The sequence below is a fragment of the Loxodonta africana genome, chromosome 5 (genome assembly GCF_030014295.1).
Source record: "Loxodonta africana isolate mLoxAfr1 chromosome 5, mLoxAfr1.hap2, whole genome shotgun sequence".
Classification (NCBI taxonomy): domain Eukaryota; kingdom Metazoa; phylum Chordata; class Mammalia; order Proboscidea; family Elephantidae; genus Loxodonta; species Loxodonta africana.
In genome coordinates, this window is record NC_087346.1 from 84,893,562 (window position 1) to 84,916,043 (window position 22,482).

General features: G+C 37.6%; 1 long non-coding RNA gene across 1 annotated transcript; it reads right to left on the reverse strand.

The window, feature by feature from the left end:
• Nucleotides 1–285: 285 nt before the first annotated feature.
• On the reverse strand, nt 286–11,528 carry LOC135231482 (uncharacterized). Its single transcript, XR_010322191.1, has 3 exons — nt 11,244–11,528; nt 5,112–5,180; nt 286–350 (listed from the first exon to the last, which is right to left on the reverse strand). It is a non-coding gene; the product is annotated as an uncharacterized LOC135231482 (long non-coding RNA).
• Between the last annotated feature and the right edge of the window lie 10,954 nt (nt 11,529–22,482).

The window sequence follows — 22,482 nt, forward strand, 5'->3', positions numbered from 1 at the left end:
CTGAGAGGGAGTGCTGGAATTCATGTTTTGGGTAGTAGAAGCAGCAGTTGTTATGAAGGTAGTGTCTGTGTAGTAGTGGCCACTGCTGTGGAAGCTGATTTTATTTAGGGTTCAGGGGTAGGGAAAAGAGGAAAGATTGGAGGGTATCCTGGGAACAATGGAAGTATAGGTGGATAAGGTCCTGGTTAGGAAGGTGGATATGGATAACCTGGGCCAAAAGGAGGAGGAGGAGGTGGTGGAACACGTCCTGGGCCAAAAGGAAAAGGTGGTGGTGGTGGAGGAGGAGGAGGAGGAGGAGGCAGTTGTCCAGGTGGATACAGTCTCCAGGGGCCTCTTTGACTCTCACAAGGCTGTGGAATAAAGCAGGAAACAATTTGAAATTAGATACCTCAATGTCAAGCGTAAGGGTATATATATGTATATATTCTATGACAGGCGGTATTCAAAATGGCCCCCAAGTCCCCACTCCCTGGTGTGCAAACTATGACCTGACCTGATCTGGTGAGTTCTTTTAAAAGAGGGCCTACAGATCAGAAACAGAAGTCAGTGAGATTTGAAGCTGCAGCAGATACTCCTCTATTGGCCTTGAAGCAAACTGCCATGTTGAGCAGAGGATCACATGGCAGGAAATGGTGGGTGGCCTCCAAAAACTAATAGAAGCTTCAAGCTCATAGCCAACAAGAAAGCAGAGACCTCAGTTCTATAACCACAACAGACTGGATTCCGACAAAAACCATGGAAGCTTGAAAGAGGACCTTGAGCTCCAGAAAGGAACACAGCTGGGCCAATAACTTTTCAATCTTTATGGGACCTTGAACAGAGAATACAAGTAAGACAAACCTGGAATTCTAACCTACAGAAACAGTGAAATAATAAATGGATTTATTTTTAAGCCACTATGTTTGTGGCAATTTGTTACATAGCAAAAGAAAACTATAATACACTTATCTAAGACATGTAGTCTGAAAGTCTCTATCAGTGAAAATGAAGAGTAACTCTTGACCTCTGAATACCTGGGCTGTCAATAAAAACTTGGGAGGGAGGGATGGAAATAATGGGTAAAATCATATCCTTTGCTTATCATAGAGGCTGTCTTTGAAATTAATTTCAAATGGAAGGAAATGCCCTGATAGGATGGGGGAAAATGCCTCTTTATATCTCATTTAAACATTCAGTGCTATCAGACTTTGAACCTGATAAATTGAGAACTTACTAGGTGCAACACACAAATCTAGATGCTATGGGGGATACAAACATATCTTATGTGAGTCTACAGACCAAGTAGCTGTAATACAAGGCAGAACAAAAATGATCTAAAGGGAGGTAGAATGACAGCCTCTGGAATTTAACACCAGGATTTGAATTCTGCCTCTGCCACTTATTGGTTGTGTGCACATGAAATCCTCTTTGAGGCTATCTTTCCTCACCTGTCAAATGACATTCATAAAGTACCCACCTCCTAGTGTTGTTGTTAGATTTGCTGTGAAGTATTATCTATAAAGTGCTTAGGGCAATGCTTAGCTCAGTTATAGAGCTCAATAAATGTAGTCGCTGTTGTTAGGTCCTGTCTAGTTGGTTCAGTATCATAATGACGCTATGTACAACAGAATGAAACACTGCTCTGTCCTGTGGCCTCATCACAATGGTTTCTTTGAGACCATTGTTGCAGCCACTGTTTCAGTTCTCCTCGTGGAGGGTGTCTCTCTTTTTCACTGACCCTCTACTTTACCAAGCATGATGCGCTTCTTCAGGGACTGGCCCCTTCTGATGACATGTCCAAAGTACATGAGATAAAGTCTTGTCATCCTTGCTTTCAAGGAGAACTCTGGCAATAAATGTTATGTGCTACTGTTTGTTGTATGAAAATCTAACATGTTGTTTTTGTTGGGTGCCAATGAGATTCTGAGTCATAGTGAACCCATGTGACAGAGTAGAACTATGCCATAGGATTTTTTTTTTTTTTTGCTGCAATCTTTACAGAAGCAGATCAACTGGCCTTTCTTCCACAGAGCCACTGGTGGATTCCAACCACAAACCTTTCAGTTAGCAGCCAAGATCTTTACAGTTGCACTACCAGGGCTCCTTAACACCTAGTATAATGGTTTGCATAAGTATAATTTTTGGAAATAAAAATAGTTGAAATATAGTGCAGAAAACAAATGAATTTAGAATTTTAGAGTGATTGGCTTTGGTTAGAAGCAAGATTAAGACTTGCCTCATTGAGGAGGTAGTATTTGAAATGAGGGTTAAAGAATGTAAAATGGTGGATGGCATGCCAAATGGAGGATGAATATGCAAATATTCTGAGGTAGGAAAGCACTGGTCCTACTCTACTGAGAGTAAGAAGTCTAGATTTCTTGGTGCACACAGTTTAAATAGAATGCATAGTTACATTCACTTCTTGTACACAAGCCCTTCACTTAATTGTTTTGCACATTGTCCTCACTAATTCCAAACTTTAGCATCACCCTAAATCACCTGTCTCCTGGATTTCTAATTCCAGATTCTTGAACAATGGTGGAGGATTTCACAAGCCTTGACACCATCACAAATTTATGGTTTTTCAGTACTGCCCTGCAGTGTTTTCCGACGTCTCTACCCTATTCTCCTGGAGGGCTATACATTTTCAAAAAGGTACCAGTCTTATTTAAGCTCTCTACCTCACTACTGGGAAACCCTGGTGGTGTAGTGGTTAAGTGCCACGGCTGCTAACCAAAGGGTCGGCACCGCCACTAAGATGGCTTTCCTCCTACTTTACCAGGATATTGGAGATAATTAGAATGAACTTACTCTGTTTACTAGCCTTACAATCAAGAAGCTGTTGATATCTAAACATTTCTACCCTCATTGCAAGTTGTTTTCTCAGGGACTTGGCTTTGTCCATTTCACATTCTCCTTTTTGTTACCTCAATGTATTTTTTAAACTGGCTCATTTTACTTATCATTTATGTTCAGCTCACCCTTTTTTAAAAGGTTCAGTTTCAACTATTTATACCCTTGTTGTTATCATCCTCTTTTTTTTTTTTTTTTTAAATAACATTCCTTCTAGCAACTGTTTGAAAGAGGAGTCTATGGCAACTTCACTTTTCACTTACCATTCACTCTTCAACCTGGCTTCTCCTCCCAACATGTCAGTAAACTCTTTTACATTATCACTAATGAAACAAAAAATACCAAGGCACTTCTGTGCGACAAGTAGTCATATTTGTCCTCCCTAGCTAGTGATATCTTAACTGAATTTAGGAGGACATTCGACCAAGGGCTGCCAATGCAAAGGCTAGTCAAGGTGTATGGGAGCTCAGGATTTGGTTTTCAATTGGTGTGGGAAAAATATTACACATCATTTTAATTGTTGAGACAGTTATAGAATTAGTTGAAAGTACTCTTGTCTCCTTAAGAAACATCCTGATATCGATCTAAAAGTTAAGCTTAATGAAAAATTTTCAAAGTAAATTTCATATTCTTTTCCTAACCTCTTAATCCAACCACAGTGGTTACCTCCTTTCCCACAACTGGTCAAATGTGATGAACTTGGTAAAATGGTGAAAGGCTATGCTAAGACACTGTCTTTTCAGGGGACTTCATAACTGTAGTTAATCTCCTTATACACTGATTGGTTTAGTAACAATCCAACTAAGATGAGGATTCTTAGAATCCAAATTTGTTTATATTATAATGGGATTAATAGCAGTCATTCTGTCAAACTTTCTTTGAGAACTAAATGAGATAACACATGTAAAACATTTGGAAAATGACCTATAACAGAGTGAGCACTCAAAAGACAACAGCAAGCAATGTTACTACTTACCCTGTCTATATACAAAGGACTTTTGCATTTCTAACATTTCATAATTCTTAGTCATTGTGAATCTAATATAATTAATTTAGGAAAATAGCTTATTCTTATCTAAACTAAGAATGATAAGTGGCTAATATTATTAGAAACTCTGTTTTGCAAAATAAATGATCATTGCTTAAGTAATCAAAACCTGATAATTCAAAATAATGAAATGTATTTCTCTTATATTCTGAGGACATGAAAATATTGAAAATCAGCTTTAAGATCAGATCAGGAAGACATAACATGAATTTGTAAATATATCAATATGGTTTATTGGTTTATCCAAAATAACGTTATACCTATAAAGCCTCAGCAACCTTTGGAATGACTTGCCTTTCTTCAAATTTCTGAGAGTAGATAAAAGATTCATTTTTTCATTTTTCATATTTCAGAATGATGTAATCTTATGTTGCCCACTTTGCAGAAGTCCTAGTCTTATGAAAAATTTTCCCCATCTTTTTCCATTTGCAGTTCTTTGGTAGAAATTACTTGAGGAATTATTTTCTCTCCCAACACTGGAATTATTTATCCCTGCTTTGAAATTTAATATCATTCTGCAACTTTGTTTTAAATTTTTGTGGCTTTTATTCCTTGATATTTTTTATTATAGTTAGTATCATCTATTCTGTTTAGTCTAGTCCTTTACACATGGTAGATGTTAATATAAATGTTTGCGGTTTCTCAACATTTGACTTGCAAAAATTCTCCTAGGTCCTTGGCAAAAATGCATATTCTCAAGTCTCACCCCAGGCTCTCTTATTCATTAATATGAGATGAGGCTTGAATACTATATTTTAAACAAGTGAGTCAGGCTTTTCTGATGTAGACTGCCTTGAGTTACCCATTGACAAAAACTGTTCTATTTTAGCTATCTTGTTTTATAGATAAAGGAACAGAACCTCAGAAAAATTAAATAACATGTTTAAATATATTCAAATAAATGTATTTACATATATTAGATAAAAAGCTTGTAAAAATTTGCTTTACCCACTTGTGTTATTGCTAGACATATGGGGAAACATATTTATACACATATTTACAGTGCAAGCTGATATAGATCTGAGCTGTCCACTATGGTAGCCAAAAGCCATGTGTAGCTATTTAAATTTAAATAGACTTTAAATTTAAATTAAAGCACTAGAACAGTGTTTCATCAATGATTGATAGGTATCATCATATAAGGAAAGGCAACGTCATGAATGAAAAAGAAATCACAAGTAACAGTTAATGAGAAAAATATAAACTTGAGTTAATCTTTAACGATACTTACCCAGAAGCATGCTACAAGAGCCAAAAGGCCCAGGATCAAAGATAGTGGTTTCATCCTTTATGGTTGCCCCTGAAAGTAAGCAGAATGGCTGATCAGCATTACTTTTTTGATTTACAGGCGCAATTTGGAAAGTGTTCCAACACTTGGCATATCATGTAATGCAGGCATAGTACTATAGCATTTCAAGGAATTTGCTTAATATTATTTTGAACTCTATTAATTTGGAGCAGTATTGGTAGGCTTAGAAAATTTGACTATAAAATGGTAGATTTAGTTTTCCTGTTTGATTTGCAAACTGTAATAGGAAATAATTTCAAAGAGTTGTTGGTAAAATGTTTGAGCAATTAAAGCTCTTATAACTAAGGTGTCTACAGAAATAACTTCTTTGAATTGGAGACATTTATAATTGTACATTTTGATATTTTTTAATAGTAATTGCAATACTTTATAGAATTATGTAAAATTTTGTTTGAGACATTAACATTTTAACTAGATCATAACTTGTAATTTTAATTCCTTGAATGCATCAAAAGGAGGAAAGGAAAAGAATCATCCTATTAAACACAGTTTAAGAGGAAAGAGTCACATAATATATATTCTATTTTTAACCACATTCTACTAAATTTTTTAAGAGGTCTCAAACTGTTTCCAAAAATCCATACATAGTATATCCAAGACCAGAGTAGAAAAAAGGGAGCTGTCCAGGTATTTTATTCTCAGTAGGCTAACCATTTATAATATATTTCAAATACATACCCCAAGCTCTGAGAAGGCACTTCTGTGCACCCTTGTGCAGACTCATTTCTTGGCAGTCAATTCTGCACATAAGTTGAACAAGCTGCTGAACAGTCCAAGTCTTGGAATAATTATAGGGACAAAATGGCACTGAATATTCAATTACATGTGCATATGGCTATTTCTTTAAATGCTTTCCTTTGACACATTCTTATAAGAAGTTTGAAAAAATTAAGTAAAATGAATAATCAAAATATATTGTAGAATGATTCAGAGAATATCTGAGAGTTTTCTGGTCTTAAGGATTTTAAAGAACACTGAGTTCATCGGGGGAAAAGCCAATTGAATGTATAATGTAATGGACTAACTTTCCCAAGTGCCCAATATGAGTTCCAAAATTTCACATCTTATCACTAACCAAATTTTTATGTAAAGCACATCTTATTCTTTTTGTGAAAATGAATATTCTATTTTAAAAAGCTCATGAAAATGTTATGTTTGAAAGTGAGAGAAATTTAGTATTCAAAAGTAAACATTTTTCAAATATATTTCTAAGTACCTACCTTTATATGAGGCACCTTCTTAGGGCTGATTAATCTTCTGGTAAAAGTGACTATTTCAAGTTACTTTTTGAGAGATAGCAAGCGAAGGTGAGAAGTAAGAAGAAATTTCTGCTCTTAATACCTCACAATGGATTTCTACTGCCAATAAGTGAAAGCTAGTTGAAAGATAAAACCACTTCTGGGTTGGCACTTTTTAATTAAAACAAAGATAGCAAAGGTCTAAGTGCCAATTTGGCAGTCTTTTTGTATAGGTTTTATTTTTTTTTAATTTCTGAGGAGCTTTTTTTTTTTGATCCATGCAATATTTGTTGTTAATTGAGGAACCATATATAATACAATACAATGACCCATAATGTCTTAATAAAATAATCTGAAACCTGTACACCATTTCCTCTTTATTTTAAAGAAAAAGATATTCTAGTTCAAATAATTTTAATGGGTCATTTTGTTAAGTGTTACTATCACTACAATTCCTATTTTATCTCAAAATTAAAAATTAATTTTAAATTGAAATTTAAAATGATATAGAGACAATTTGGTAGAAAAAAAGTAGAATTAATATCAAAAGTCTATATAAAATAGCCATTACAATGGACGTAAACATGAAGATGGTGCCGGACTGGGAAATCTTTTTGTTATACATAAGGTTGCTATGAGTTGGGGCCAAATTCAGGACAACTAACAACAACAACAACAACATAAAATAGGAGAGCCCTTGTGTGGTCCAAATGTTTAAGGCTCTTAGCTGCTGACAAAAAGGTTCATGGCTTGAGTTGGCCCAGAGTTACCTCAGAAGAAAGGTCTGGTGATCTACTTCTGGAAAATTAACTATTGAAAACCCTGTGGAGCACAATTCCACTCTGACATACATGGGGTCACTATGAGTTGCAATCTACTCCATAGCAACGGGTAGTTGCTACTACGTCAATTCTTACTCATGGCCATACCATGTGTGCTGAGTAGCACTGCTCAGTGGAGTTTTCAAGGCTGTGATCTTTCAGAAGCAGATCACTAGGCGTGTCTTCCGAGGTGCCTCTAGGTGGGTTTGAAATGCCAAAATTTCAACTAGTAGTCTCAGCACTTAACTGTTTAGCCACCCAGGAACTCCTTTTAGATTAGTAGGTGACTGCAAACTATTTGTGCCACCCAGGGACCTTGAGTAAGTGTTTTACTCAATTAACTAAATTAAGATTTTGATCTAAGTTTTGGGGACAGCAGGAAAGAAAAATCTAGTAGTGGGGGAGAATGAATAAGCAGAAGGTTTATGCAGTTTCTCAATCTTAAGTATATTTTACTTCTCATAGAGTTCCTATGAGTCAGAATTGATCGGACAACGACAAGTTTGGGTTGAGTTTTGGTATAATTGTTTTTTACAATCATGCAAATGTATACTTATGTTATTTAAAATACCCTTCTATGGACATTTTTTGGGAGGTTTCTGTTTGTCAATTATGTTTTTTTTTACACAATTTATTTTATTTTGTTGTTGTTGAAAATATACACAGCAGAATATATACCAGTTCAACATTTTGTACATGTACAATTCAGTGTCACTGATTAAGTTCTTCAAGTTGTGTAGCCACTCTCATTCTCCTGTTCTGAATTTTTCCTCTCGCGTTAACATAAATTCACTGCCCCCTAAGCTTCCTATCCTTTTGAATTGCTGTGGTCAATTTGACCTTTAGCTTAAAAAAACAAAATGCTCAAGGCAGACATTCTCTAGTAATAAGCTGAGGTGTTGTTTGGTTTAAGGAAGATTTCAGGGGATATTTCCGGTTTAAAGTTTAAAGGCTATCTATTTCAGGGTAATAGTTTCAAAGGTTCATCCAGCCTCAATGGCTCCAGAAAGTGTGAATTCCGAGAGAATTTAAAATTTTGTTCCACATTTTCTCCTTTCTGATCAGGACTCTTCTTTAGAATATTTGGTCAAAATGTTCAGTAATGGTAGCCAGGTGCCGTTCAATTCTGGTCTCATGGCAAAAGCTGCAGCTATTCATTAGTTTGTACTAGATATCTTTATGCAAGTCAAAGCCTTGTATTTTTGATAAATTCAGGCTTGGAAAAAGTTTCCTAAAATAATCTCTAGTTTTCACAAATTATTGTATAATAATAACATATATTATTTATTAGGTTTTTGCCATATCCCATGTGGCAGGATAAAATGAATTCTATTATCATCTGTTTTACACAGATAGTAATTAGCTGAGTGGGACTTGAACTTAAATCTGCCCAGCTCCAAGACTGGAGTCCTTAACTATTATTCCACGTTGCCTCCCGAATCTAAACAATCTGCATAAATTTAACCAACATGATGTTATGGTGCAGTGCAGAGTTTAATGAAGTGAACTTAAAGTCAGGTTATTCTATGTCAAAGCTCAAGCCTACCATTTATTACCAGTATGATATCAGGCAAACTGTTTTACTTTATTGTGACTCAATTTCCTCATTGGAAAAATGGGATATTTATCTTTTTTTGGTACAGAGTTTTTTGATTATGCGTGTGATGCCATCCCTCTTTAATTTGTCATTTCCAGCATGGTAGACCATATGATAGCCTCATTCAAAATGACCGATACCAGTCCACTTCAGCTCACTAGTACCTAGGATATCAATGTTTATGTGTTCCATTTCATTTTTGATGATTTCCAATTTTCCTAGATTCATACTTCATACATTCCAGGTTCTAATTATTAATGGATGTTTGCAGCTGTTCTTGTCATTTTGAGTCATGTTACATCAGCAAATAAAGGTCCCAAAAACTTGACTCCATCCATGTCACTAAGGTCAACTCTACTTTGAGGAGGCAGCTCTTCTACAGCCATATTTTGAGTGCTTTCTAACCTGGGGGCTCATCTTCCAGTACTGTATCAGATAATATTCTGCTGCTATTCATAAGGTTTTCACTGGCTAATTTTTTTTCAGAAGTAGACCACAATTTCAAGATCTATTCTGAAGTACAATGCTGTCAGTGATAGAAGAATACCCATATGCCTACAAGGAAGACCAGTTCATATGACTATTATTCAAATTTACGCACCAACCACTAATGCCAAAGATTAAGAAATTAAAGATTTTTACCAACTTCTGCAGTCTGAAATTGATCAAACATGCAGTCAAGATGCATTGAAAATTACTGGTGATTGCAATGCAAAGGATGGAAACAGAGAAGGATTGGTAGTTGGAAAATATGGCCTTAGTGATAGAAACAATGCCAGAGATCACATGATAGAAATTTTCAAGACCAATGACTTCTTCATTGTAAATACCTTTTTTTCACCAACATAAACAGCTACTATATGCGTGGGCCTTGCCAGATGGAATGCACAGGAATCAAATTGACTACATCTGTGGAAAGAGACGATGGAAAACCTCACTATCATCAGTCAGGACAAGGTCCGGGGTTGACTATGAAACAGACCATCAATTGCTCATATGCACGTTGAAGGTGAAGAAAATTAGAATGAGTCCACAAGATCCAAGGTATGACTTTGAGTATATCCCACCTGAATTTAGAGATCATCTCAAGAATAGATGTGATGCATTGAACACTAATGACCAAAGACCAGACGAGTTGTGGAATGGCATCAAGGACATCATACATGAAGAAAGCCAGAGGTCATTAAATAGACAGGAATGAAAGAAAAGACAAAAATGGATGTCAGAAGAGACTTTGAAACTTGCTATTGAACTTAGAGCAGCTAACGCAAATGGAAGAAATGAGGAAGTAAAAGAGCTGAACAGAAGATTTCAAAGGGCGGCTAGAGAAGTCAAAGTATTGTAATGAAATGTACAAAGACCTGGAGATAGAAAACCTAAATAGAAGAACACACTCGGCATTTCTCAAACTGAAAGAACTGAAGAAAAAATTCAAGTCTCAAGTTGCAACATTGAAGGGCTCTACAGGGAAAATACTAAACGATGTAGGAAGCATCAAAAAAAGATGGAAGGAATACACAGAGCCACTGTTATTGTTAGGTGCCTTCGAGTTGTTTCAGACTCATAGCGATATTATGTACAACAGAAGGAAACACTGCCCAATCCTGGACCATCCTCACAATCATTGTTATGCTTGTGCCCATTGCTGCAGCCACTGTGTCAATCCATCTTATTGAGGATCTTCCTCTTTTTCACTGACCCTGTAGATGTCCTTCCCCAGGAGCTGATTCCTTCTGATACATGTCCAAAGTACATGAGACATAGTCTCAACACCTTCACCTCTATTCTTAACAACTTCGATCTTTTCTCCATTTAACATGATGTTAAAAAAGGAAAAAAGAAAAACAACAACAAAAAAAAACAAACTGGAAGGGGGCCAAGATGGCTGACTAGGTAGACGCTACCTCGGATCCCTCTTGCAACAAAGACTCGGAAAAACAAGTGAATAGGTCACATACATGACAATCTACGAACCCTGAACCACAAAAACAGATTTAAAGAGTTGACCTGAGTGACAGAGACGGAGAACAAACAACTATGAGGAAGCAGCGACTGTTTTTGGATCCTGGAGCCAGCGTTCCAGTCAAGTAACCTTGGCACTGGGCTTAGGACTGGATGCAGGGGAGCTACACACAACATCCTTTGATGGTGCAAACACGGAGCACAGCCCAACCCCCCTGAACTGAGCCTGGGAGGGGGCCCAGCCAGTCCGTGGGCGGCGCCGCAATGCCGCTGGCGGGAGAAGTCCCCGGGAGGCAGCGACTGGTTTTGGAGCCAGGAGTGCAGCATCCCAGCAGGGAAACCTTGGTGCGGGGCTTTGGACTGGGCGCAGGGGAGCTGAGCAGGACATCCTGTGATGGCGCAAACATGGGGCACAGCCGTACCCCCCTGAACTGACCTTGGGAGGGGGCCCAGCCAGTTCGCGTGGGTGGTGTGGTGGCACGGCTGGCGGGAGGAGAAGTCCCCGGGAGGCAGCGACTGGTTTTGGAGCCAGGAGTGCAGCGTCCGAGCCGGGGAACCTTGACACTGGGCTTTGGATTGGCAGCGGAGGAACTGACCGCGGCTTCTGCGGGCCAGACCCTCAGGGGCAATCTCTATCCAGCCAGCACACGTAGGCGACACGCCCCTCGGGAATCTCAGATAAAATACGCATCCCAAGCAAGATAAGCAACTTTGTCTGTAGTCCGGGGTGCTACTCTCTCCTGTTTTTCTGAACCTTCCCCTGCCCTTCCCAGGCAGCTTCATTAACATTGGAATTTCCTGAGCCAGAGGGAGAACTGCTCCGCGGCTTTTTTTTTTCCCTTTTTTTTTTGTCTTTTCCTAACCCATTCTTCGGGCCTGAGAGAAGCAACCACAAAAAACCCGGGGACCAAAAATCCTGCCCTAACTGGACTAAAAACACAGAACCAGCTCCAGCCAAGCATATGTGATCCATATCTCGGGCTTTCATCCCTACAGAGAACAAGGTGGCTATTATAATGCAAAGGCATTTCTGATAGGGATCTGACTGCATTTTTTTTTAGCGGATTTACTGGAAAAACAAGTTTCCCAGGTCTGATATCTCTGCGTATTCAACAGAGCCCTCACTGACCCACAACAGGAAACTGAGGGCTGAAGCTCCCTCCAGACCACCTAGCCTCCTACCTTAGGGGTCTAAGGGGGGTGACACCTACCAATCTGCAGAGGTACTTGCATTGGGGGCCTAAGGTACAGCTGCAAAGCCCACCCACCAAGGTGCTTTAGGAATAGAGACACACCTACCTCACTGACACTTGGGGGAAGCCTGTCAGCATCCTGCCCCCCCTGGAGTGTGAACCCCAGCTGCTAATAGAATATGGTGCACACAACTATCACCACTACTTCTCAAGGTAGATAGGGTGTTAGGGTGCAGCACACACTTGATGACCCAAAATCAGATTCTACTCAAGAATAGTGAATAGACTCAGGCATAAATATCTGGCAACAGCCCAAACCAGCTGGTAATAGGTCAAAAGTAAGTCAAGGGCTACAACAATTAAGACAGCACAATCTAGTAGCCCATCCACGTATATTGAAAGAAAACAAAACAAGAAAAGACTCAGTGAGCAAATATAGAATAAATCACTACAATATCTTAGTGATGGCTCAGAGACAGCAGTCGATATCAAACCACTTAAAGAAGCAGACCATGACAGCTCCTACAACCCCCCAAACAAAAGAATCAAAATCTTTCCCAAATGAAGATACAATCCTGGAATTATCAGATACAGAATATAAAAAACTAATTTACACAATGCTTCAAGACATCAGGGATGACCTCAGAAATGAAATAAGGCAAACTGCAGAAAAAGCCAAGGAACACACTGATAAAACTGTTGAAGAACTAAAAAAGATTATTCAAGAACATAGTGGAAAAATTTATAAGTTGCAAGAATCCATAGAGAGACAGCATGCAGAAATCCAAAAGATTAACAATAAAATTACAGAATTAGACAACACAATAGGAAGTCAGAGGAGCAGACTCGAGCAATTAGAATGCAGGGTGGGAAATATGGAGGACCAGGGAATTAACACCAATATAGCTGAAAAAAAATCAGATAAAAGAATTAAAAAAAATGAAGAAACCCTAAGAATCATGTGGGACTCTATCAAGAAGGATAACTTGCGTGTGATTGGAGTCCCAGAACAGGGAGGGAGGACAGAAAACACAGAGAAAATAGTTGAAGATCTGCTGACAGAAAACTTCCCTGACATCATGAAAGATGAAAGGATATCTATTCAAGATGCTCATCGAACCCCATTTAAGATTGATCCAAAAAGAAAAACACCAAGACATATTATCATCAAACTTACCAAAATCAAAGATAAACAGAAAATTTTAAAAGCAGCCAGGGATAAAAGAAAGGTCTCCTACAAGGGAGAATCAATAAGAATAAGTTCAAACTACTCAGCAGAAACCATGTAGGCAAGAAGGCAATGGGATGACATATACAGAGCACTGAAGGAGGAAAACTGCCAGCCAAGGATCATATATCCAGCAAAACTCTCTCTTAAATATGAAGGCGAAATTAAGATATTTACAGATAAACACAAGCTTAGAGAATTTGCAAAAACCAAACCAAAGCTACAGGAAATACTAAAGGAAATTGTTTGGTCAGAAAACTAATAATATCAGATACCAGCACAACACAAGGTCACAGAACAGAACATCCTGATATCAACTTAAATAGGGAAATCACAAAAACAAATTAAGAGTAATTAAAAAAAAAAAAAGCTCAAAACAGGGAATCATTGAAGTCAATATGTAAAAGATGACAATAATAAAAAAGAGGGACTAAATACAGGTGGCATAGAACTGCCATATGGAGAGGGATACAAGGCGATATAGGACAATACAAGTTAGGTTTTTACTTAGAAAAATAGGGGTAAATATTATTAAGGTAACCACAAAGAGGTATAACAACTCCATAACTCAAAATAAAAACCAAGAAAAACGTAACGACTCAGCAAACATAAAGACAAATACTATGAAAATGAGGATGACACAATTTACAAAGAAAAACGTCTCAGCACAAAAAACGAAGTGGAAAAATGAAATTGTCAACAACACACATAAAAAGGCATCAAAATGACAACACTAAACACTTACTTATCTATAATTATGCTGAATATAAATGGACTAAATGCACCAATAAAGAGACAGAGAGTCTCAGACTGGATAAAGAAACATGATCCGTCTATATGCTGCCTACAAGAGACACACCTTAGACTTAGAGACACAAACAAACTAAAACTCAAAGGATGGAAAAAAATATATCAAGCAAACAATAAGCAAAAAAGAAGAGGAGTAGCAATATTAATTTCTGACAGAATAGACTTTAAACTTAAATCCACCACAAAGGATAAAGAAGGACACTATATAATGATAAAAGGGACAATTGACCAGGAAGATACAACCATATTAAATATTTATGCACCCAATGACAGGGTGCAAGATACATAAATCAAATTTTAATAGCACTGAAAAGTGAGATTGACACCTCCACATTTATAGTAGGAGACTTCAACACACCACTTTCGGAGAAGGACAGGACATCCAGTAAGAAGCTCAATAGAGACACGGAAGACCTAATTACTACAATCAACCAACTTGACCTCATTGACTTATACAGAACTCTCTACCCAACTGCTGCAAAGTATACTTTTTTTTCTAGTGCACGTGAAACATTCTCTAGAATAGACCACATATTAGGTCATAAAACAAACCTTTGCAGAATTCAAAACATCGAAATATTACAAAGCATCTTCTCAGACCACAAGGCCATAAAAGTGGAAATCAATAACAGAAAAATTAGGGAAAAGAAATTAAATACTTGGAAACTGAACAATACCCTCCTGAAAAAAGACTGGGTTATAGAAGACTTTAAGGAAGGAATAAGGAAATTCATAGAATGCAACGAGAATGAAAATACTTCCTATCAAATGCACACATACAAAAAGAAGAAAGAGCCAAAATCAGAGAACTGTCCCTACAACTTGAACAAATAGAAAGTGAGCAACAAAAAAATCCATCAGGCACCAGAAGAAAACAAATAATAAAAATTAGAGCTGAACTAAACGAATTAGAGAACAGAAAAACAATTGAAAGAATTAACAAACCAAAAGCTGGTTCTTCGAAAAAATTAACAAAATTGATAAACCATTGGCTAGACTGACTAAAGAAATACAGGAAAGGAAACAAATAACCCAAATAAGAAACGAGAAGGGCCACATCACAACAGACCCAACTGAAATTAAAAGAATCATATCAGATTATTACAAAAAATTGTACTCTAACAAATTTGCAAACCTAGAAGAAATGGATGAATTCCTGGAAAAACTACCTACCTAAACTAACACAAGCAGAAGTAGAACAACTAAATAGACCCATAACAAAAAAAGAGATTGAAACGGTAATCAAAAAACTCCCAACAAAAAAAAGCCCTGGCCCGGATGGCTATACTGCAGAGTTCTACCAAACTTTCAGAGAAGAGTTAACACCACTACTACTAAAGGTATTTCAAAGCATAGAAAATGACGGAATACTACCTAACTCATTCTATGAAGCTGCCATCTCCCTGATACCAAAACCAGGTAAGGACATCACAAAAAAAGAAAATTACAGACCTATATCCCTCATGAACATAGATGCAAAAATCCTCAACAAAATTCTAGCCAATAGAATTCAACAACATATCAAAAAATTAATCCACCATGACCAAGTGGGATTTATACCAGGTATGCAAGGCTGGTTTAATACTAGAAAAACCATTAATGTAATCCACCATACAAATAAAACAAAAGACAAAAACCACATGATCTTATCAATTGATGCAGAAAAGGCATTTGACAAAGTCCAACACCCATTTATGCTAAAAACTCTCACCAAAATAGGAATTTAAGGAAAATTCCTCAACATAATAAAGGGCATCTATACAAAGCAAACAGCCAACATCACTCTAAATGGAGAGAGGCTGAAAGCATTTCCCTTGAGAACGGGAACCAGACAAGGATGCCCTTTATCACCGCTCTTATTCAACATCGTGCTAGAAGTCCTAGCCAGGGCAATTAGGCTAGACAAAGAAATAAAGGGCATCCGGATTGGCAAGGAGGAAGTAAAATTATCTCTATTTGCAGATGACATGATCTTATACACAGAAAACCCTAAGGAATCCTCCAGAAAACTACTGAAACTAATAGAAGAGTTTGGCAGAGTCTCAGGTTATAAGATAAACATACAAAAATCACTTGGATTCCTCTACATCAACAAAAAGAACATCGAAGAGGAAATCACCAAATCAATACCATTCACAGTAGCCCCCAAGAAGATAAAATACTTAGGAATAAATCTAACCAAAGATGTAAAAGACCTATACAAAGAAAACCACAAAGCACTACTACAAGAAATTAAAAAGGACCTACTGAAGTGGAAAAACATACCTTGCTCATGGATAGGAAGACTTAACATAGTAAAAATGTCTATTCTACCAAAAGCCATCTATACATACCATGCACTTCCGATCCAAATTCCAATGTCATTTTTTAATGTGATAGAGAAACAAATCACCAACTTCATATGGAAGGTAAAGAAGCCTCGGATAAGCAAAGCATTACTGAAAAAGAAGAACAAAGTGGGAGGTCTCACTCTACCTAATTTCAGAACCTATTATACAGCCACAGTAGTCAAAGCAGCCTGGTACTGGTACAACAACAGGCACATAGACCAATGGAACAGAATTGAGAACCCAGATATAAATCTATCCACATATGAGCAGCTGATATTTGACAAAGGCCCAGTGTCAGTTAACTCGGGAAAAGATAGTCTTTTTAACAAATGGTGCTGGCTTAACTGGATATCCATTTGCAAAAAAGTGAAACAGGACCCATACCTCACACCATGCACAAAAACTAACTCCAAGTGGATCAAAGACCTAAACATAAAGACTAAAACGATAAAGATCATGGAAGAAAAAATAGGGACAATGTTAGGAGCCCTAATACAAGGCATAAACAGAATACAAAACATTACCAAAAATGATGAAGAGAAACCAGATAACTGGGAGCTCCTAAAAATCAAACACCTATATACTCATCTAAAGACTTCACCAAAAGAGTAAAAAGACTACCTACAGACTGGGAAAGAATTTTCAGCTATGACATCTCCGACCAGTGCCTGATCTCTAAAATCTATATGATTCTGTCAAAACTCAACCACAAAAAGACAAACAACCCAATCAAGAAGTGGGCAAAGGATATGAACACTTACTTCACTAAAGAAGATATTCAGGCAGCTAACAGATACATCAGAAAATGCTCTCGGTCATTAGCCATTACAGAAGTGCAAATTAAAACCACGATGAGATTCCATCTCACTCCAACAAGGCTGGCATTAATTCAAAAAACACAAAATAATAAATGTTGGAGAGGCTGCGGAGAGATTGGGACTCTTATACATTGCTGGTGGGAATGTAAAATGGTACAACCACTTTGGAAATCTATCTGGCGTTACCTTAAACAGTTAGAAACAGAACTACCATACAATCCAGAAATCCCACTCCTCGGAATATACCCTAGAGAAACAAGAGCCTTCACACAAACAGATATATGCACACCCATGTTTACTGCAGCTCTGTTTACAATAGCAAAAAGCTGGAAGCAACCAAGGTGTCCATCAACGGATGAATGGGTAAATAAATTGTGGTATATTCACACAATGGAATACTATGCATCGATAAAGAGCAGTGACGAATCTGTGAAACATTTCATAACATGGAGGAACCTGGAAGGCATTATGCTGAGCGAAATTAGAGACAAAAGGACAAATACTGTATAAGACCACTATCATAAGATCTTGAGAAATAGTATAAACTGAGAAGAACACATACTTTTGTGGTTACGAGGAGGGGAGTGAGGGAGGGTGGAAGAGGGTTTTTTACTGATTAGTTAGTAGATAAGAACTGCTTTAGGTGAAGGGAAGGACAATACTCAATACATGGAAAGTCAGCTCAACTGGACTGGACCAAAAGCAAAGAAGTTTCCGGGATAAACTGAATGCTTCAAAGGTCAGCGGAGCAAGGGCGGGGGTTTGGGGGCCAGGGTTTAAGGGGACTTCTAAGTCAATTGGCAAAATAATTCTATTATGAAAACATTCTGCATCCCACTTTGAAATGTGGTGTCTGGGGTCTTAAATGCTAACAAGCGGCCATCTAAGGTGCATCAATTGGTCTCAACCCACCTGGATCAAAGGAGAATGAAGAACACCAAGGTCACACGATAACTAAGAGCCCAAGAGACAGAAAGGGCCACATGAACCAGAGACCTACATCATCCTGAGACCAGAAGAACTAGTTGATGCCCACAACCGATGACTGCCCTGACAGGGAGCACAACAGAGAACCCATGAGGGAGCAGGAGATCAGTGGGATGCAGACTCCAAATTCTCACAAAAAGACCATACTTAATGGTCTGACTGAGATTAGAGGAATCCCGGCAGTCATGGTCCCCAAACCTTCTGTTGGCCCAGGACAGGAACCATTCCCGAAGACAACTCATCAGACATGAAAGGGACTGGACAGTGGGTAGGAGAGAGATGCTGATGAAAAGTGAGGTATTTATATCAGGTGGACACTTGAGACTGCGTTGGCATCTCCTGTCTGGAGGGGGGATGGGAGGATAGAAAGAATTGGAAGCTGGCAAAATTGTCACGAAAGGAGAGACTGGAAGGGCTGACTCATTAGGGGGAGAGGAAGTGGGAGTATGGAGTAAGGTGTATATAAACTTATATGTGACACTCTGACTTGATTTGTAAATGTTCACTTGAAGCTCAATAAAAGTTAATAAAAAAAAAAAACCTTTTTTCTTTTTTGCTTACTAGTCCAGTTGTGAGGGTTTTTGTTTATGTTGAGGTGTAAGTCATATTGAAGGCTATAGTCTTTGATCTTCATCAGTAAGTGCTTTGAGTCCTCTTTGCTTTCAGCAAGGAAGTTGTGTCATCTGCATATTGCAGCTTGTTAATGAGTCTTCCTTAAACCCAGATGTTGTCTTTCTTCTTCATATAGTCCAGCTTCTTGGATTATTTGCTCAGCATACAGACTGAATATGTATGGTGAAAGGATACAACCCTGACACACACCTTTTCTGATATTAAACCATGCAGTATTCCCTTGTTCTGCTCGAATGACTGCCTCCTGGTCTATCTATGTACAGGTTCCTCACGAGCGCAGTTAAGTATTCTGGAATTTCCATTCTTCACAATGTTATCCATAATTTGTTATGATCCACACAGTTCGAAAGCCTTTGCATAGTCACTAAAACATAGATAACCATCTTTCTGCTATTCTCTGTTTTCAGCTAAAATCTGTCTGACATCAGTAATGATATCTCTCATTCCACATCCTTTTCTGAATCTGGCCCGAATCTCTGGATGTTCATTGTTACATCAACTGGTGCAACCACTTCTGAATTATCTTCAGCAAATGTTTACTTGCGTGTGATACTAATGATATTGTTTGGTAATTTCTGTATTCTCTTGGATCACCTGTCTTTGGAATAGCTGCAAATATGGGTCTCTTTTAGTTGGTTGGCCAGGCAGCTGTCTTCCAAATTTCTTGGTATAGATGAGTGAGTGCTTCCAGCATTGCATCCCTTTGCTGAAACATCTCAGTTGGTATCCCATCAATTCCTGGAGCCTTGTTTTTTTTTTTTTGCCAATGCCTTAAATTCAGTGTGAATTTCTTTCTCCGATACCATTGGTTCTTCATCACACGCTATGTCGATCAGTTAGTTCTTTTTGGTACAGTGACTCTGTGTATTCCTTCCATCTTCTTTTGAGGATTCCTGTGTCCTTCACTGCTTTACTCATAAAATTTTTCAATATTGTAACTTGATACTTGAATTTTGTCTTAAGTTCTTTCAGCTGGAGAAATGCAAAGAATTTTCTTCCCATTTGATTTTCTAACTCTAGGTCTTTGCATAATTCATTATAATACTTTGTCTTCTTGGGAGCCTTGGTTGCACAATGGTTAGAGGTCAGCTGCTAACCAAAAGGTTGATTGTTTAAATCTGCCAGATGCTCCTTGGAAACCCTATGGGGAAGTTCTACTCTGACTTGACAGCAATGAGTTTTTTTTTTTTTGTCTTCTTGAGCCTCCCTTTGAAATCTTCTGCTCAACTCTTCTACTTCATCATTTCTTCCATTTGCATTAGCTGCTCTAAGTCCAATAGCAAGTTTCAGAGTCTCTTCTGACATTCTTTTTTGTCTTTTCTTTCTTTCCTGTCTCTTAAATGACCTCTGGCTTTCTTCATGTATGATGTCCTGGATGTTACTGTACATCTCTTCTGGTCTTTGGTCATTAGTGTTCAATGTGCCATTGTTTCAAATCTATTCTTGAGATGTCTCTAAATTCAGTTGAGATATACTGAAGGTCGTACTTTCCTTCTCATGGACTGATTTTAATTTTCTTCAGCTTCCACTTGAACTTGCCTATGAGCAATTGATGGTCTGTTCTGCAGCAAGCCCCTGGCCTTATTCGGATTGATGATATTGAGCTTCTCCATCATATCTTTCCACAGATGTATTTGATTTGATTCCTGTGTGTTCCTTCTCTTGAGGCCCACATGTATAGTTGCTGTTCATGGTGTCAATAAAAGCCATTCCAACGAATAGGTTGTTGGTCTTGCAAAATTCTACCATGCAATCTCTGGCATCATTTCTATCACCAAGGCCATATTTTCCAACTGCTGATTCTTCTTTGTTCCCAATTTTGCATTCTAATTACCAGTAGTTATCAATGCATCTTGACTGCATGTTTGATCAATTTCAGACTGCAGTTGGTAAAAATCTTCAGTTTCTTCATCTTTGGCCTTAGTGGTTGTTGCATACATTTGAATAATAGTCATATGAACTGGTCTTCCTTGTAGGCATGTGGGTATTACTTTACCACTGATAGCATTGTGACACAGGATAGATCTTGAAATGTTCTTTTTGGTAATAAATGGCACACAGTTCCTCTTCAATTTGTCATTCCTGGCATAATAGACTATATGATTGTCCAATTTAAAATAGACAATACCAGTCTATTTCAGGACCGTCTGGGATACCTAGGATAGCTGTCTTCAAGCATACTATTTTACTTTTTACAAATTCATATTTTCCTGGATTCATATGTGGTACATTCCCAGTTCTGATTATTAATGGATGGTTGAGCTGTTTCTTTTTATTTAGAGTCATGCCACATTAGCAAATGAATATCCCAAAAGCTTTACTTTATCTATGTCATTAAGGTTGACCCTACTTTGAGGAGGCAGCTCTTTCCTAGTTGTATTTTGAATTTCTTCCAAACTGAAGGGATCATATTCTGGTATTATATCAGGCAAAATTCATAAGGTTTTTACTGGTCAATTTTTTTAGAAGTAGTTTACCAGGTGTTTCTTCCTAGTCTGTCTTAGTCTAGAAGCTCAGCTGAAACACCGGTGCCATAGCTTCTTGCATCACAGCAACATGGAAGCCACCACGGTATGACAAATTGACAGACAAGTGGTGTTTTTTTCTTTTTTTCCTGAAAACTATATCAAATACTTGAAAAAATTAAACTGTAAGTGCAAGTGAAGCATTTATTATTTAATAAACAATGGTATATTTATTTTTTATTTAATATGAAAAAGTAATACATAGGAAGAAAGTAATATCCTAGTTTTTTAAATGAAGAAAGCATTTTAGAGAGGGGCAGAGCTAGGGTTAGGACCATGTCAGATTCGCTTAATAAGATTTATCCCTATAAAAATTATTCATAGTCTACTGGTATGATTTTGTTACGTAAAGCATAATGAAGGGTGCATGTATCATAACCTAAAGGTCAATACACAAGTCTTAAATAACAACGTTTTATTTTTTTGTCGGGGGGAGAGGTGTCAAAAGACCTAAGTTTCAGAATTGACTTTGCCAGCTATTAATAGTGGGGAATTGAGAAAATTTATTAACTCCTTGGGTATTACTTTCTTCCTTTGTAAAATGAAGAAATTAAATTGAATAGCTGTTTATGGTCCTCTTAAGGCAGATCTAGGTTCTGAGGTGCCTGAAGCTTATATAATTTTGAGAGCTGATTATTAAAAAAAGATACAAATTTGAGATTACAAAATGTCTTCAGCCACTCCAAGGCCATCTGATGGAAATTACAATAGTCAGAGCCAGAGGAATTCCACCTGACAAGAGAGGAGGTGTGTCCAAGAAGAAGTTGAAGTAGTAAGAGATGGCTGACATAACTGATGATAGTTAAAATACTTTGCTTTTATAATTTTTATGGAAAAATATGACCTTAAGAAGATGTTGTTGTAGTTACTCAGAGGGCCTTAGAAGAGTAAGGAAGAAGCCCTGAAGCTTCAGTTTCATTGACATTAATTTACTTCTGGGCCTCTTGAAGTTTTAACAAATTTGTTTTAAACTCTTAATTATTAACATATGCTTAATAATTACCTGGAGGTTGGTGATAACTAAAAACTAAAGTGCTCATTGACTAAGGTTCTAATTTACTAGGTTTGGGCAGGGGCAAAAAACAGCATTGCTAATAGACACCATAGATTGTTCTGATGCAGATGTTTCATTAAGTAAACTTTGAGAACTG